Source organism: Bactrocera oleae, chromosome 4, assembly GCF_042242935.1.
Source record: "Bactrocera oleae isolate idBacOlea1 chromosome 4, idBacOlea1, whole genome shotgun sequence".
Lineage (NCBI taxonomy): Eukaryota > Metazoa > Arthropoda > Insecta > Diptera > Tephritidae > Bactrocera > Bactrocera oleae.
In genome coordinates, this window is record NC_091538.1 from 38,560,185 (window position 1) to 38,577,160 (window position 16,976).

A 16,976-nucleotide genomic window follows, 5' to 3' on the forward strand; every position below is an offset into this window, starting at 1 on the left:
TATGTTAGATCTTTTAATGGTTATAAAATGACCAGTGAGCTGAGATTAGCCCGACTTGTGTTTATTTTCATTTATGTTTAATGTAATTTGAATGGCTTGTTGCTTTATAATTAATTTGAGCTCTGCTCCCTTCTTGTGAAAAAATTGGAATGTGAAAATAACATGAAAGTTATATGGTCGAAATTATTACATGAGAGTATGTGGATAACTGATTTAAGTCAAATAATCTTCCTATGTATCTTTATTTGCTTATATCAATATGTTTGCCATACTTTTTGATCTCAAGGTTGTTTCGAAAATGCTATCGGATGAACCGGGAGTGCATAATAATCTTTAATGAGAGGAGATTCCGTAGTTGGACCTATATATTATAGTTCAAATATAATTGAGCGTTACACATTATTTTAAGGTTATGTTTCAAATATATAAGTCACAATTCTTAATTTTAAGCATTTCGAATTCTCAAGCACATACAATTAAAATTTATGGCACAAGAGCTATACACATATACATATGTACTTATTAACACATGCATATATATTTATAAATATGCAAATTATTGCAAATATACCATATTATAAGCCAACATTCCAATATATCCGAAAGTAGAAAATAAGCAACGTGCCATTTGCATCTGAAGCACCGAAACTTTTCAATGCTAAATGGGTGATTTCTCTTGAATCCGCGAGTTCGTAAGCCAACATTTTAATTTAACGGTATTATAAGAGCATGTGTTGTAAGTGTATGTGCATAATTAACTTCGCCACTGTTGTCCAGAACACCAAATTCCATAGTTGTTTATTTCGTGAGCGAGAAGCTCAATATTGGAAGAAGAATTTTAAGATTAGATAAAATATCGTCATGTGTGCAAGGGAAGAAGAAATAAAGCCCATAATTATATGTACCTATATGGAATTTGTATAGGTTTTGCGGTTTTCTACAGAAAGCAGTCAACTCTCAGATTATTGCGCGGATGACAGTATTCAAAAGATCAGTATAAATATGTACATGTGTATGTACCTATAATATGTATGATTGCAAGTATGTTTTTCAATATATGACACACCTTAAATTTTTGGAAGAGCGGAAGAATTACTTGAAACTTGAGCTGTCATGCAGATTGTGCGGTTTGTTCTATAAATAATTTTGTGATTCGTTGAACGACAATGGCTGGGCTATGTGTAGACTATTGTCATGATAACATTTACGAGTATAAAAATAAATGATTTTTAAGTGATGTAAACTCTTCAGTTATTATGATTTACGCGACATTATTCCGTCCCAAATGAATACTGTTAACAAGGTTGTGTATTTAAAAATGGAAGGTTTGCGAAAATATTATTATGTTTTACCTAGTTAAAAGCTCATTCGACACGAGCTCACGGCTACTCTAAAGCGTTTTTCTCGCATGAAATTCGTATTAACCGACCAGATAGCTTTCGGCCTTTTCAAAATGTCATTATTTGTCATTTTTATGAACTGCATGAGAAATGTACATACAAAACAGCTAATATGCTCATTTTAGGCATGACAGATTTTCGACACTTCTTAGAGAGTAACATTTTTATGTATTGGTATTTCGAAAAACGTTTATTATGATATATTGTTTGTGTATTGTTACACAACGGATTACAACAATAACTAATCACAAAAATCTTAGCGTTAAGTTTAATCTAATAAGGTAGGTGATAAGAAACGACCTTCTCAATGACATTTATCAGGAAATAACGTGTAATTCATTTCTTATGCGCTGCTAACTAATAAATATAAGTAAAACAAGTAAGGAAGGGCTAAGTTCGGATGTAACCAACCATTTTATACTCTCGCAAAGTCAAATGGTATACTCGTTTTAGATTTCTTTGTGGATCTTGCCGCCTTGTTCTATGTTGACCGATATTTTTGGTAAAAAGTCATCTATAGGCACTGGGGTCCACATATTCAGTACCTAGGGGCTTGAACAGTTTTGATTTTGATTCGCATACTGGAAAGTGAAAAAATCAGAAGGAATTTAAAATGATGTTATATGGGAAATAGGCGTGGTTGTAATCCGATTTCGCCCATTTTCGTACTATAACATAGAATTATGAGAAGAATATTATGTACCGAATTTGGTTGAAATCGGTTAAGCAGATCCCAAGATATGGGTTTTCACCTAAAAGTGGGCGGTGCCACGCCCACTATTTAATTTTGAAAGTGGTTCCTATAAAATGATCTTACACCATCCCAGAGACAAAATTTAATGTCTCTGGCTTGTTTAGTGCTTGATTTATCGCGCTTTTAGGAGTTTTTAACAGTACCGTTATGTGGGGAATGGGCGGGGTTGTCACCCGATTTCACCCATTTTCACACTGTAGGTAGAGGTGCTAAAAACATTTGCTTCCAGTGAATTTTGTTTTATAGCTTTAGCGGTTTAGGAGATATGAACATTAAACCTATTAGAGGGCGGGACCACGCCCACTTAAAAAAATTTAAACTGTAGATGCCCCTCCCTAATGTGATCCTGTATACCAGATAAGTGTCTTGTATCTTGTTGTGGAGCTTAGTTATGGCAATGTCTTTGTTTTTTAATTATGGCGATTTGTTATCGTGGCAGTGGTCCGATTACGCCCATATGCAATACCAACCGTCTTACGGTACCAAGAAACATTTGTACCAAGTTTCATAAAGATATCTAAATTTTTACTCAAGTTACAGCTTGCACAGACGGATGGACGGACGGACGGACAGACAGTCACCCGGATTTCAACTCGTCTCTTTATCCTGATCATTTATATATATATAACCCTATATCTAACTCGATTAGTGTTAGGTGATACAAACAACCGTTAGGTGAACAAAACTATTATACTCTGTAGCAACAAGTTGCGAGAGTATAAAAACACCTACACATCTGGTTGTAAACCTATACATACAGGCATTCTCAAGGGACTGATAAAAGGAGAATGCAAATCTACAATAGAAATTTAGAGAAAAACAATTAACATATATATGTATATCTAGTTATGCATACACATATGTATGTATGTACATACATATATTGTATACACATAGCTGAAGTCACAATTTGGGTGTACGTGAGCGGCATTCCGAATTGTTTAATAATTTAGTCGACATATCGATATCTATGTATGTATGCATGTACGAGTATGGCTTTTGTATCGCAAACAAACAAGTTCTTTGAGGGGCATCTCGACAGGCAATTAAAGATTGCTAAAAATCTGAATTGCTAGAAATATTACCAATGGAGATTGCACATTGCTAATATTTAGTAGTTGATGTCTAAATATATTTCATGCCAACACACATTGCTAGCAATGAATTGTCATTTTGGTGGTAGACAGAGCTATTTTCATTTGCACACAAATTTTAAAGAGGCAACATGTACATGCATAGCTTCGGTCCCATGATACCAGCAAAGATGAAATACCAATGTTTTATGTTTTGCTGCATAAACTGCAATTTAGCAAAGTAATATTCAAAATATAAATTTTAACAAAACATGGAAAATAGTAATTATATATACCGTATGTATGGTTTATATTTTAATGATAATTGTTTTAATTTTTGTTGTTAATTTCCCTTTATTTCATATTTTTATTTGAATTGGAGAAATTACGACTCGCACATTTTCGTAAGTAAATCTTAAATTCCTTTTTTTAATTTTTCGTAATTGTTATGTTTTTAAATAATTTTATACTCTTGCAACATGTTGTTAAAGAGTATAATAGTTTTGTTCACCTAACGGTAGGAATATATACATATTCTGTCCGTCCGTCTGTTTGTGCAAGCTGTAACTTGAGTAAAAATTAAGATATCGTGATGATACTTGGTACACGTGTTCCATTGATCGAATAATTTTAAAGTGCCATAACTAAGCACTAAATTAAGATAAAAAACTTTAATTTGACACAGGAGATCGTAGTAGGAAGGGGCAGCTGTGGGTAAAATTTTATAAAAAAAAAATGGGTGTGGTCCCGCTTTCTAAAAGGATTATCGTACATATCGCCTAAACCATTCAAGCTTAAATAACTGAATTCGCTCAGAACAAATACCTTAAGCACCCCTACCGACAGTGTAAAAATGTATGAAATCTGGTGATAACCCCGCCCACTCCCATATAATGGTAATGTTAGGAGCCGCGGTCAAAATTTGACGATGGGCGTGACACCGCCCACTTTTAGGTGAAGTCACATATGTCTCGGGACTTACTCAACCGGCTTCAACCAAATTCGATGAATAACACTCTTTTGACATTCCTATATTACAGTGCGCAAATGGCCGAAATCGGACCACAATCACGCCCACTTCCAATATAACACAATTTTAAATTCCATCTGCTTTTTTCACTTTCCAGTATACAAACCAAACGCCTTTAAAGTATGCCACCTTATGACCAAAAATTATGCAAATCGAACCAAAACTATTCAAGTCCCTAAGTACCGAGTATGTGGATCCCAGTGCCTATAGCTGGTTCTTTACCGAATATATCATTCAATGTGTGAAATATATATTTGCACTTCGGAGGGAATCCTTTCCTGATAATAATATGTCTATATGTCAAAAATGGGTTGAATCGAGTCAATACTTCCCTTAGCCTCATATTTCTGATATAAAGATTTTCGAATTTCCGGATAACCTTATACCGCATATATCGGGAAATATGTGAGTTATCTCAATGCAAATTAGAGAGAATGTTTTTTCGATTTTTTATTGATTTTTTAAAAGATAATAACTTTGTGTGCATTCGTCCGATTTAAGTGTAAAACATGTGCCGTTTTGTTCATAAACTTGTTGCCAACGAGATGCCAACTTCATTATACCCCTCTCGTAGAAGGCTGCGTCCCTATTGGCAAAAAACTCGGAGAGCCAATTTTCACAGGCCTCTCTTGAGGCTAACTTCTCACCATTAAGCGCGTTCGCCATGGACAGGAAAAGATGGTAATCACTTGGTGCTAGGTCCGGACTATAAGGTGGGTGCATTAGGACCTCCCATCCAAGCCCCCGGAGCTTCTGGCGCGTCACCAAAGACGTGTGTGACCTGGCGTTGTCCAGATGGAACACAATTCGGCCTCTGTTGATCAAAGATGGCCTCGTCTAGATGAGTGCTGCCTTCAAGCTGTTCAGTTCGCCAGTCACAATCCGCTTCAGAAACGGGTCGATTTTGTTGTCAACAGGCCTCCCGACGCTTGGTGCATCTTTGACATCGAAATTACCGGAACGGAACCTAGCAAACCACTTTTGTGCTACACGTTCGTTTACAGTATCGGGCCCATAAACTAAATTAATTTTTTCAGTCGCTTTAGCTGCTTTTTCGCCTTGATCGAAGAAAAATTGTAAAATATAGCGAATTTTCTCTTATCAACTCAATACATAATAAAAAATGTCGCCTCTTCAGTCGGGTTAATATCACATAATAAGACAATATAAGTCAAAGAGATTACAAATTTGATCGTAATTTATTCACGATTTATCGAAAAATGACTGTTTAATTCTTTTGCAAAATTTTAAGCTTTTGCATAGCTTCTATCGCGGGCTTTGAGCGTGGGGGCTGAATCAAGAAATTCCATAACGAAAATTAACCTACACGATCACAAAATATGCCCAAAATGTTTGCATACTTTTAGGCGTATTTACGCATATCTCAAGCGGAACAAATCAATTGAGCAGGGTGATTCAAAAATAATTATATTTAAGATAACATTTTTTTAATGGCAAATAAAAATATGGGATTTCATAAAAATTTAATTAATAAAAATAAATTATTAAATTTTCGGAGTCATAATATAAGTAACATTATTATTATTTTGCTAAATAGCTACACCATCTTTCGGAACAGTACCTGGTTTTATTTGAACAATACAATTGAAATTAGGTATTTCAATCGGACTATCAATGGTAATAAATTTCCACTTATCTTGGCTGGCGATCTCAACAACAACTTCACTAATTCATTAACCTATAGTTTCAATGATAAAAATTCCTGATTAACCTTCATGTATTGTAAGATAATAAAAATATTTTAACAATATTAACTTCTCATTTATTCAATAAAAAAAATTGTTTTCTTATCGATCACCACGCTCAAAAAGTGTAACTTGAATTGATATCAAAGAAAAAACTTTAATTAATATCAAATAAATAAATAATTATAATTGCATAAGTTGATAAACAATGCTATGCAATTGCTTTACCGCGGCAGTGCCCGAGTGCCACACATACTTTTTTTAATATAACGTTTTTCTAGCAACTAAAGGAATTTCCCGGGCTTTGATTCTTACAAGTTGCCAGAGTACAAAATGTTGGGTTCCACCCGAAATTAGCCCTTCCTTAATTGTTTTATTAAACTCCATTAGTTGTCTTTTGAATAGTCGAAAGTGAGATACTTTATCACAAACATACAAATGCATGTGCATATATGGTGTGCATACATACGTGCATCTAAATTTAGCAAATAACAGCATGATGAACTTTTGACTAATTTCCGTCGTACAACAACGTACACGTTGAACAACCGAAAAAAGTCGAATCGCAACTCCCATTTGCCTTAGATGCCAAAGCATGAGCATTCAAACGATAATATCAACATGCGATTCCAATGACCATTTCTGAAGCGTTGTTGCTCCATATGAACAATTGAACAGTGCTCTGGCTTCGGAAGGGTTTAATCAACTTTAATGAATGCAAACAAACATATGTATGTATATTAAACATAAAAACGAGTTTCTCTTTTAAAATTTTTAACTGTGCGTTTTCCCACCTCGCCATAAATTACATGGCTTTTAATTCAAAACTGAAATAAAACAATGAAGAATCGACAAATAAATAAATAAATTTGTACAATAAACTCTTGCAGCTCCGCTTTCCGTTTACAAAATAATACATTGTGCAATTTTAAGTGAAATATTTAATAAAGTATATTGAAGCAATCAGGATGGATTAGTTTTAGCAATCGCAGCAAAAGCATCGCTATCAACTGCTTCATACTTGTAGATGCTGATTTCGCTATTATAATACAAAGACTCCACTCCACTGGCTACTAGCATCAAACATACATACATACATATGAACATGTGCTCATAGTTTAAATATATTTACGTATGTGTGTCAGCAAGCTATTTAAAAAATATTGAAGAATTGTAAATCGTTAAAAATTCGATTCAGCTAAACAGGTACAAAGACTCGAACATACTAATACATACATATATGCAAACCAAACGAGTTTTGACCGCGGAGTTTACAACATATATGTCCATACACACACGCACGCATACATATATAAGTATGTGTGTGCATACTTTCCGAAAACGACATTAATCGGCATATTTAATTAGCTTGCTGAAGTTTAAGTTTTACAGAGTTAGTAAGCTTTGACTTGGCAGGATGGGAGGCAGGTGCAGCAAGCAGCCGGAAACTAGTTTGGCAAAATGCTTATGGCACGAATGACAGACAGCTAATGGCTGATATGCGACTGATGGCTTCTGACCAGATCTAACCAGCGCTAAAATGAACACAAATAACAGACGCGATGTATCATCTGTGCTCGACGTTTTATTGTTTGATCGGACACTACCAAGGTTGCGAATTAAAAAAAAAATTTTTGCATTAAAAATTAAATTTTTATTTTTTATTCCTAATGTTTGGATTAAATTTTAGATTCAAGTTTTTTAATCCTGATGGGATAATTTTTAATCGAAGAATTTGAAAATTAAAAAAATTATTTCAAATATTCAAAATGTTAATTCTAAAGCAATTTCTTTATTTTAATTCTTAATTATATGCTTGGCACTAAAAATTTTATTTTTTATTTTAATCCTGTATTTGGGATTACAACCAAAAAAAAAATATATTTATATGTTAATTCAGTCATTTTTTTTTTAATGCATTATTTGCAACCCTGGCCACTACCATACCCATTTGGCCACTGGCTAAGTTAGTTAAGTTGGTTGGTAAAATGCCAGCTTGTTTGTAGTTAATGCATTAGTCTCTTAGAAAGCGCGTGTGCTACGTAATGGTAGCAAATGCCTGGTAGCACCACACAGAGCCAAAAATACCACATAAAATTGATAAGATTGTCTTCATAAACAGGTTTTAGGCTGGACTAAGGTGGACTAAACATAAGAAATCAAAAAAATAATTATAAGGAACTCCCTTTGGTTTGCCTCAACCATTCTTATTAATAATTCTTATTTCAAAAAGATTTATTTTCAAATATTTATACAAAATTCTTATGAGTTTTTGATATTTCTGTAAAAATTGGAGAAAAATATAATTATTTTTACTTTTATAAGATATCTCTTTACAAATATATCTTATTAATCACTTTTTTAAAACGCAATTGTACAAATTTCGCAACAAATAAAATAAACTATTAAAAAATCATTTCATTTTTCAAAGATATCTCTTTGCAAAAATATAATTTTTTTGTAACTTACATAGATATTGTAACTCGCATACATACATATGTTTCGCGAAAGTTGGGCGAAGGGCTTGAACAGACGAATGTATATTTTTCTTCTTTTCCTTCTACTACATATATAAGAAGTAGAATTCCCTGAAGGACACGTCTGAGACCCTATAAAATATATACATAAATGATCAGCATGATGAGCTGAGTTAATTAAGCCATGTTCGTCTGACTGACCGTCTGTCTGTATATATACAAACTAGGCCCTCAGTTTTTAAGCCATCGATCTGAAATTTTTCACCTGCCCTTTTCTCACTAAGAAGCCGCTCATTTTTCAGAACGGCCGATATCGGACCACTATAGCATATAGCTGCCATTGCCATACAAACTGAACAATCGGAATCAAGTGCTTGTAGGGAAAACCATTAATTTGGCAAGGTACCTACACGAAATTTGGTATGGATTATTATATATGGCCATAATGCAATCTCCGAAAAAATTGTATAGATCAGATCACTATAGCAAATAGCTGCCATACAAATTGAACGATCGGAATCAAGTTCTTGTAAAGAGCCTTTGTATTTGTGAAGGGTATTATAGCTCCGGTGCAACCGAAGTTAACGTTGTTTCTTGTTCTTACTTCTATTCGAGCGGAAAATTAGAAGTTGCCTATTTTTTCAGTTTCAATTCCAAGGATGATATGATACGAGACTTTATCATTTTCCCAAATTTTTTTTTCATTATCTTTAGGGAATTTTGAACAGCTGGTTTCAAAAAAGGCGGGATGCTAGAAATGAACACGCTAAAAGTATCTGACAAAAACAGTGCGAAAAGAAGTTTCGGTGAAAAACACAAATCGAAATATTTGCATTTAAAACGTTAACACGTTCACGCCGGCGTGTACCACCGGTGGCTCGCACATGTCTGCCTGATCGGGCGGCACGTACCACCGGTGGCTCGCACAGAATTGTCTCATCGGGCGGCGCATACCACCGTACCTCGCATATGATTGTACTACCAATCAGTGTGCATCACTAAAATTTATTTTAAATTTTGATTAAAGCTTTAATATTTTTTAATAATTATTTTATATAGTTAATATTGTATTAACATAACTAATTCAATAGTACTTATAACAAAGACATAAGTAAATATTTCAATGATATAACACAAACATTATTATTTAATAATATAAAACTTAATCTAATAAAATAAACACAAAAATGCAACTAAAATTCCAAATTTATTTGAAATATAATATAATGAAAGACGTTAGTATTTATTTATTTATTTTTGTGAAATTTTTGAAAGCATTTTAAGCACAATGCTGGCTGGCCTGTACATTTACTACAATATGTCCTTACTCTTGTAGTTTTTTTAGTTGCATAATCTCTACATTTTTTCAGAGACAAGATTTTGTAGCATTCTTTACAGCTTTTACGGGACTGTCTTGCAGACCAATCATAAGATTGAAGAAAAAGTTTTTGTGACCTTATTTCAATTACATTTACCATATATCAGAATGAAAGAATGAATAAATTATTTCTGCACAGTGGTTCGATGATGAACGTTGCACAGTGATGTGCGTACTTAACAGACACTAAACACATAACCACAATAGCATTAAAAGATTAATGCAGACCCATGGAGACTGTTTTCCCGTGCGGTATTCTTTCGTTGAAACATTTAGTTCGGCCTCGTCCGATAGAACAAAAAGCTTTCAGCGCCACCGCCTATGGGCGCGAAACATGAATTGCAGTGCCGGCGTGAACGTGTTAATTATAAAATCATCATATTTTATTAGGAGTTGTATTGTTTCTTTTATATAGTTTTTTTATTTATATATTATTTTATTATGTTAAGCTGTTATACAAGCGGTGATTTGTATTATTTCTTTGATTAAGTTTCAGCTGTTTTAAACAATAAATAAATATTTATATTAATGGAGCACAAATATGGAAGAACCATATATAGAGTCATTGTCAATGTTTAAAAAGTGGGACTTACGGGACGGTGTGTGCCCTCTGTTAAAAATGCTTGGCATCACCACATTCAAAATTTTGAACAAAATTGGAAATTGAAGATATATTAACGCTCTTCAATAAATTTGATAATAAATTCTTTGGTGAAATTATTAAATTTAAGGCAGGGCTCAAAGAATGGCGAAATTGGAAATTGAAGATATATTAACGCTCTTCAATAAATTTGATAATAAATTCTTTGGTGAAATTATTAAATTTAAGGCAGGGCTCAAAGAATGGCGAAATAATAATGGTGCATTATTGGAAAGGTGAGTCGTTATTCATTCCCAAATACCATTTTTTTTAGAATCCAATCGGTCTGCTGAATGTAAACTATTATGTATGTGTTACGTGTTGTATTAAATGTACGTTTTTGCAGGATAGATCATTTCTAGCTGACAGGGAGACGTCGAATAACAGTCAGATTATAGATTGGCTAAAGAAAGTTTCATCAGATTTGAGTATTTCTAGAGAGTCTACACCCTATGTTCATTTGCCAAGAGTTAATACACCAAATTGACTTACTGACCTATTTAAAAGCGCATTAAAGGGGCAGATGGTATTAGCGTACAGCGTAAAATATGGATATTTTGACGCAAAAAACCAAATCATAATAACTCATTGCATTTTGGACAGTTATGCTGCCAATGCGGTGAAAATGACATACTCCAAAATGTTAAATAGGCCACCAACACATTTTTATCATTATGATCTCAATAATATACATAAAGTTTTAAAACTGAAAAAATACTGGCACTGATTGTATTGACAGTTGTCTACAAAGTAATGGAAGTACGATATTTTAACCATTTTACTTTGTTTGGTTAATGTTTACTAAATTTTATTAATATTATTTATCTTTGAAGCTTGGTTTATATGGTTGCAGTTAGACAAAGAGCTATACTTTTTACAAAATTGTTAAACATTAACCAAACAAAAAAAAAAAACAACTGGTAAAAGCATTACAATGCTATTATATTTTAGTTCACTATATTACAAAATAAATTTTTTGTAACTATGTATGAAGTATACAAATATTTGTTAATAAATAAAATAAAAAATAACCCAAATCGATTTTTTTTCACTTATAGTAGAAAATCCATTAAAACTTTAAATATATCTCTTTGGAAATATCAACAAAAACATCCTCATAACAATATATGAAAATATCAATAATGGTATCTTCACAATAACATGAAATATCTCTTTGGAAATATCAGTAGGGGTGGACACTCAAGACAAATCTTTTTAGCACTCCTACCGAATATGTGAAAATGGGTGAAATCGGGTGATAACCCCGCCCACTCCCCATATAACGGTTTTGAAAACTACTAAAAGTGCGATAACTCATTAAATAAACAATTAGAAACATTAAATTTTACAAGTAGGATGGTACAATTAAGCTTTTTTAGAGGCAATACAAAAATTGGAGAATGGGCGTGGCACTGGCCACCTTAAGGTGAAAACCCATATCTCGAGATCAACTTGACCGATTTCAACCAAATTCGATACATAACATTCTTCTGGCTATGTTACAGTGTGAGAATATATCGAAATAAAACTTTGCAAAAAGAGTGCCTTCAAAATATGTCATCTGATGTCTAAAAAATGTCAAAATCGGGCCGTATTTTTATAATGAGGTACATCTGTGTGCCTAAAGTGGATATAATGTGATGAAAACTTGCCGTTGCTCCCATATAACTAATATCAGTATTTTCAAACATCCGGTTGCCTTTATGTATATGGAATAATTGTTGATGGTATGTGAGGTACCTGAATGCAACTCAGAGAGCATTTTTTCCGTAGGCAATATGTAGTCATGTCAAAATTAGATGAAAACTGTTCAATACTACCCATATCTCTATAAGTAAGTACATAAACAAATTTTTGTTATTTTTACAAACCTTATACCGAATATGTAAGTCAGTGTGCGAGTTATATATAATATTTATACAATTGCTTACAAATATGTTCTCAAGTATACCTTGACAAGGTGATACCTTTCTCTGCCCCCAATATACCATGTAAAGTGATTTACAACTTTCCAGTTGATTTTAAACCGTTTAAGGGAATCAAAATGTGTGAAATTTGAATAAATTTAAGTGAACAAGTTTTCTTAGCAATTATAAAGTTATATTAATGATGGTTGGTTGACGTTTTCTACATCATCTCAATATATTAAAATTAGCCTCTTCTGTTGTGTTTATATCACATACCATACATACATATATTACATTTGAAGATGTTTATAATATAATTTTAGCAGACGCGAAGTAAAATATAACAATAAAATTAGGAGGGTCCATGACCTATAAGGTAGGTAGGTAGGTAGAGTAGCTGCCCAACGACGTAGCTAGGCCTTTAGGAGGCCCATTGTGATACCATCGGGACCAAAGTCCCCTCACTCTATTGGCTCCTTTCTGAACCACCCCGTGCTTCCGATGAAGTTCATCAGTATGAAACGTTTTATCTCTGCAACCTCCGATACGTCGTCAAGAAACCCTCGACCAATGGTTGTAATTCTTTTCCTATATAGCGCCTCACATAAAATATGTTTAACAGTCTTCTCCTCTTCTACCTCCTGACAGCTATTACAATATTCGTTATATGGCGTTCCGAGTCTACTGGCGTGTCTGCCTATTAGACAGGGGCCTTTTAGTACTCCTACTAGAGTTTTTATGTCTTTCCGTTTAAATTTTAATAGTCGGTCCTAAATTCCATTCATGCCACATTTGAGTTCTTGTTGAAGAAATCAAAAATTGATTTCGCCGAGACTCAGCTATGTTTATAAAATGTTTGTCTATTAAATAGCTACAAATAACATAGCCATAGGCATATATATTCCTTCTCAGAGTGTAATTGTAGGATCGTGCCGGTTCTGGCTAGTTCACTGCTATCTAATTGGAACCATCAGTAAAGATGCTTATCCCTGCACCCTTGACCACCTCGCCTCTTTCCCACTATTCTCTGGAAGAGATGGCAATATTGGGGACCAGATTTAAATTCCACTCTGTTGGATTTCAAAAATCCGTGGTAATGGCAAGAAACGTGAACTTTTTAAGTATCATAGAATGCCCCATCTTCAGTAAAAGCTAACTTCGCTGTTATTTTCTTACAAAACAAGTCTGTTGGCAGTAAGTGTAAGATTACGTTTAGCGCCTGACTTGGCGTTGTTCTGAGAGCTCCACTGATGCAAATACTGGCTGCTCTTTGTATGCTTGTCATACGTCTTATCGCGTATTTCTTTTCCGTTATTGGCCACCATACCAATATAGCATAAGTCATAATCGGCTTTACAACTGCTGTGTAGAGCCAGTAAGCTACCCGAAGCGTTAAACCTACACGTGTAAAGTGCTGTAGCTGTTTTCTTTACCGTATCTTCCAAATTGTGTTTCCATAAAAGCTTCCTGTCCAAAATTAGTCCCAAGTAGCTTGCCTTATCTCCTATTGCTAGCCTGATGCCATTTAATAATAGCGGCGCAATCTCTGCAATACTGTGTTTCTTAGTAATACAAGCTCTGTATTGCTAGCATTCAAGTTCAGTACGCATGATACGGCCCATCGATTAATATCATTTAATCTTGTCTGCATGATGTTACCGAGGGAATTTTCCTCTAACCGAAACTACCATATCGTCAGCGTAGGCTACAACAAGTACCGCCTTCTTTTCCAGATCCACCAACATTTTGTTCATTGTTAAGATCCAGAGAAGTGGTGATAGCACATCTCCTTGGAGAGTACCCCTTCAGACAGATCTGCACATCGTTGAAATTCTCAGCGTTGAAATAATTGACCTCCCCATGAGCATCTGTTCAATTAATTTCCCGAGAGGCTCAGAGGTGCCCAAATCTTCAATCGCGGTCAGTATGGCCTTTGGCTAAATTTTATTGAAAGCGTCTAGGAAAGCTACGAGGGTGTATTCTTTTATCTCCAGATACTTTTCAATCTCTGCCACCACTGAGTTTAGTGCTATTTCTGTGGATTTTCCCTTAGAATACGTATGCTGCAAAACTGTAATTTTTTCGGGGTTCAGTTTGTTCCTTATGTGTAACTCTATTATCCTTTCAAACGTTTTTAAAAGAAATGAGGATATACTAATTGGTCTGAAATCCTTTGGATTAGCGCGTGAGCTTTTACCTGCCTTTGGTTTATATGTATGTATATTATAGTTTAATTGCAATTCCCCCCAAGCTTGGTTATTAACTAAATTATTATGTAGCTCTGGGACTGCTGTAACTAAGCCGGGAATATACCGTCTGGTCCTGACGATTTAAAAGGCTTGAATCTGCCTATTTCCTAATATATATTACTATCTGACACTATATCTACAGGAGGTGTCCATTAGCAGGCCGAAAGACTCTTCACTGGATACCGTCCAACTATGGTCTGGCTTTTGGATGTATCCAAAATTATGAACCGATTGTACCATTATTTCTTTAATTCGAGACACTTCTGCCGTATTATCGATATCATCTCAAAAAGATTTCTACGGTTTCTATTTGCTTTTCTTACGTCTTTTTTATATGACCTTAAGAGGTTTTAATAGTTATCCCATTCCTCTTCTCCTTGGGATACTTTGGCTAAAATAAATAAGTTTCCTGCAGTCTTTCTGTAAGTTCTTAAATACGGGAGACCACCATGGGGGCCTAATTCTACGTGTTATCCGACGCTTGTCGGCAAGAATCTGTAAACAGTTTAACGACGATGTCTAGGTCCTCTTTGTTCTTTGGTTGAAATGGCAGAACCACAGGAATACGCTATTTAGCTCTTGCAGGGGCATCCGCCAGTTCGTTTTCCTATGATTTCTGAAAAATTCTATCTTGTCTACATTTTTTTCAATTATGTATTCAATATATTCAATATAGGAGTGGTCCGAAAAGGACCACTGGGTTAACCTGTTTAACAATTCTTCCGACAAGAGTGTAATGTCTAATACCTCCTGTCGGCTTCTTGTTATAACTGATAGCATATTACATCGATTACATAATAAAAGCCTAGTAACTAGTAGATAGTAAAAGAGCAACGCACGCCTTTCGTTGATGTCAGTACTGCCAATTAGTGTGTGGTATGCATTGGATCCAAGTATGGTCATGCACCTCAGCTGCGATGGTACTTCCTCTTCATCATACGGCATGTAGCATCACACCAGCTGGAATTTGCTACTGCCCGTTTCCCAGCTTACTGCTGTGGTGTATTGATTATTAAAGCTGTGTAGTATGAAAACATTATGTTTTTTATTGGCCATTATACATATCCTAGCCTTATCTTCGCAGTTTGCCATGTGTAAATTATAGCCCGGTGTCCTTGGTCCCAAAATCCATTGGCACCTGAATGAGGAGGAAATCAGGCTGTTCTGTCGGCATGCGGTTAATTAGGGCTACAGAAGCTAGTTTGTGGTGGAGATTAATTTGAGTTAGCTTAGAGAGTCTGTCTGCAAGCTCAGACCACGAAGTGCACTCACCTTGCTCAGTCACTCGAAGACTCCATTGGATCTTTCACGACTTCACACTCCGTTTCCTGTGCCAAGTTGTCTACTGCTCTACTGCATCGGCGTCCGACTTTTAGGTCACGACCTTCACCTTCGTGAACCCATAGTTAATTTTCCGCCACTTTTCGCCAGGGGTTCTATGGATTCCTTTGTTAGCAACAGCAGAATCTGCATTGTGGCTCGTTTCGTCTCCACACCATATTCCGCTGCGGGGTCTTTGAAGGCCTTGACGAATCTCCATCCTCAGATGCCAGATTCGGGTTGCAGGCTCTGATGAGCTGCATTATCTGGTCCGGCTACGATGATGTAGCCGGAATCCATACCCTTGCCCTTGGTACGGATGGGATATCCTTCCTGTCTACCGCCACTACCCGTGCTCCGGGGTAAATCTCCCCTACCTTGGCTATTACGGCCTTGTATAGCTGTACCGATCTCTCATCATCACAAGCTATCATCTTTATTTGGCCCTGATACCTTCCGTACATGACGGGGGCGGATCTGAATTGCTTAATAACATCTCCAGCGCCATATTAGTCAGTGCTGCTTGCATCCATTTCCATTAAACTCGGGGGATTTTCACTTCGGGATCTCCCTCATCCAGCACACCAATGATAATGCGGTTTCGGGCTTAGCCTCTTCAGCTGACCTCTGTCGCTTGGCTGCCATTACTGGCAGGACTGCTGTCGCGCTGAAATAATTAATGCAGTCAAAAATGGTGAAGGTGTCACAGCTCTATCCAAAAAATTCAATATTGCTAAGTCCACAATTTATGTAATTGTAAAAAAGGAAAACAAGTTTTAGAATGTGAAATAGAACTTCCGAAAATAGAAAAGCCTTTCTACAAATGGTTTTTATTACAGCGCAGCCAAAATTACTCGATCACATGCCAAGTTAAGCAAGGACCTCTCAAGGTTTTTTACTAGCAATGACCTTATTTCAATCTCCTGGAAAAAATTATCATCGCGTTCGACAAGCTGAAATTCAGGAAATTGGACTATGTTCATAACAAATTTACAACTCGGATGAATCCGGGTTATATTGGAAGCTTCTTCCGGGAAAATCA

The 16,976-nt window shown here is 35.3% G+C and overlaps 1 protein-coding gene and 1 pseudogene across 10 annotated transcripts in view; both read left to right on the forward strand.

The window, feature by feature from the left end:
- Nucleotides 1–16,976, forward strand: part of conu (Rho GTPase-activating protein conundrum) — a 60,675-nt gene that overhangs the window by 13,842 nt on the left and 29,857 nt on the right. The window lies entirely within an intron of this gene.
- On the forward strand, nt 7,765–16,762 carry LOC138857007 (uncharacterized; annotated as a pseudogene).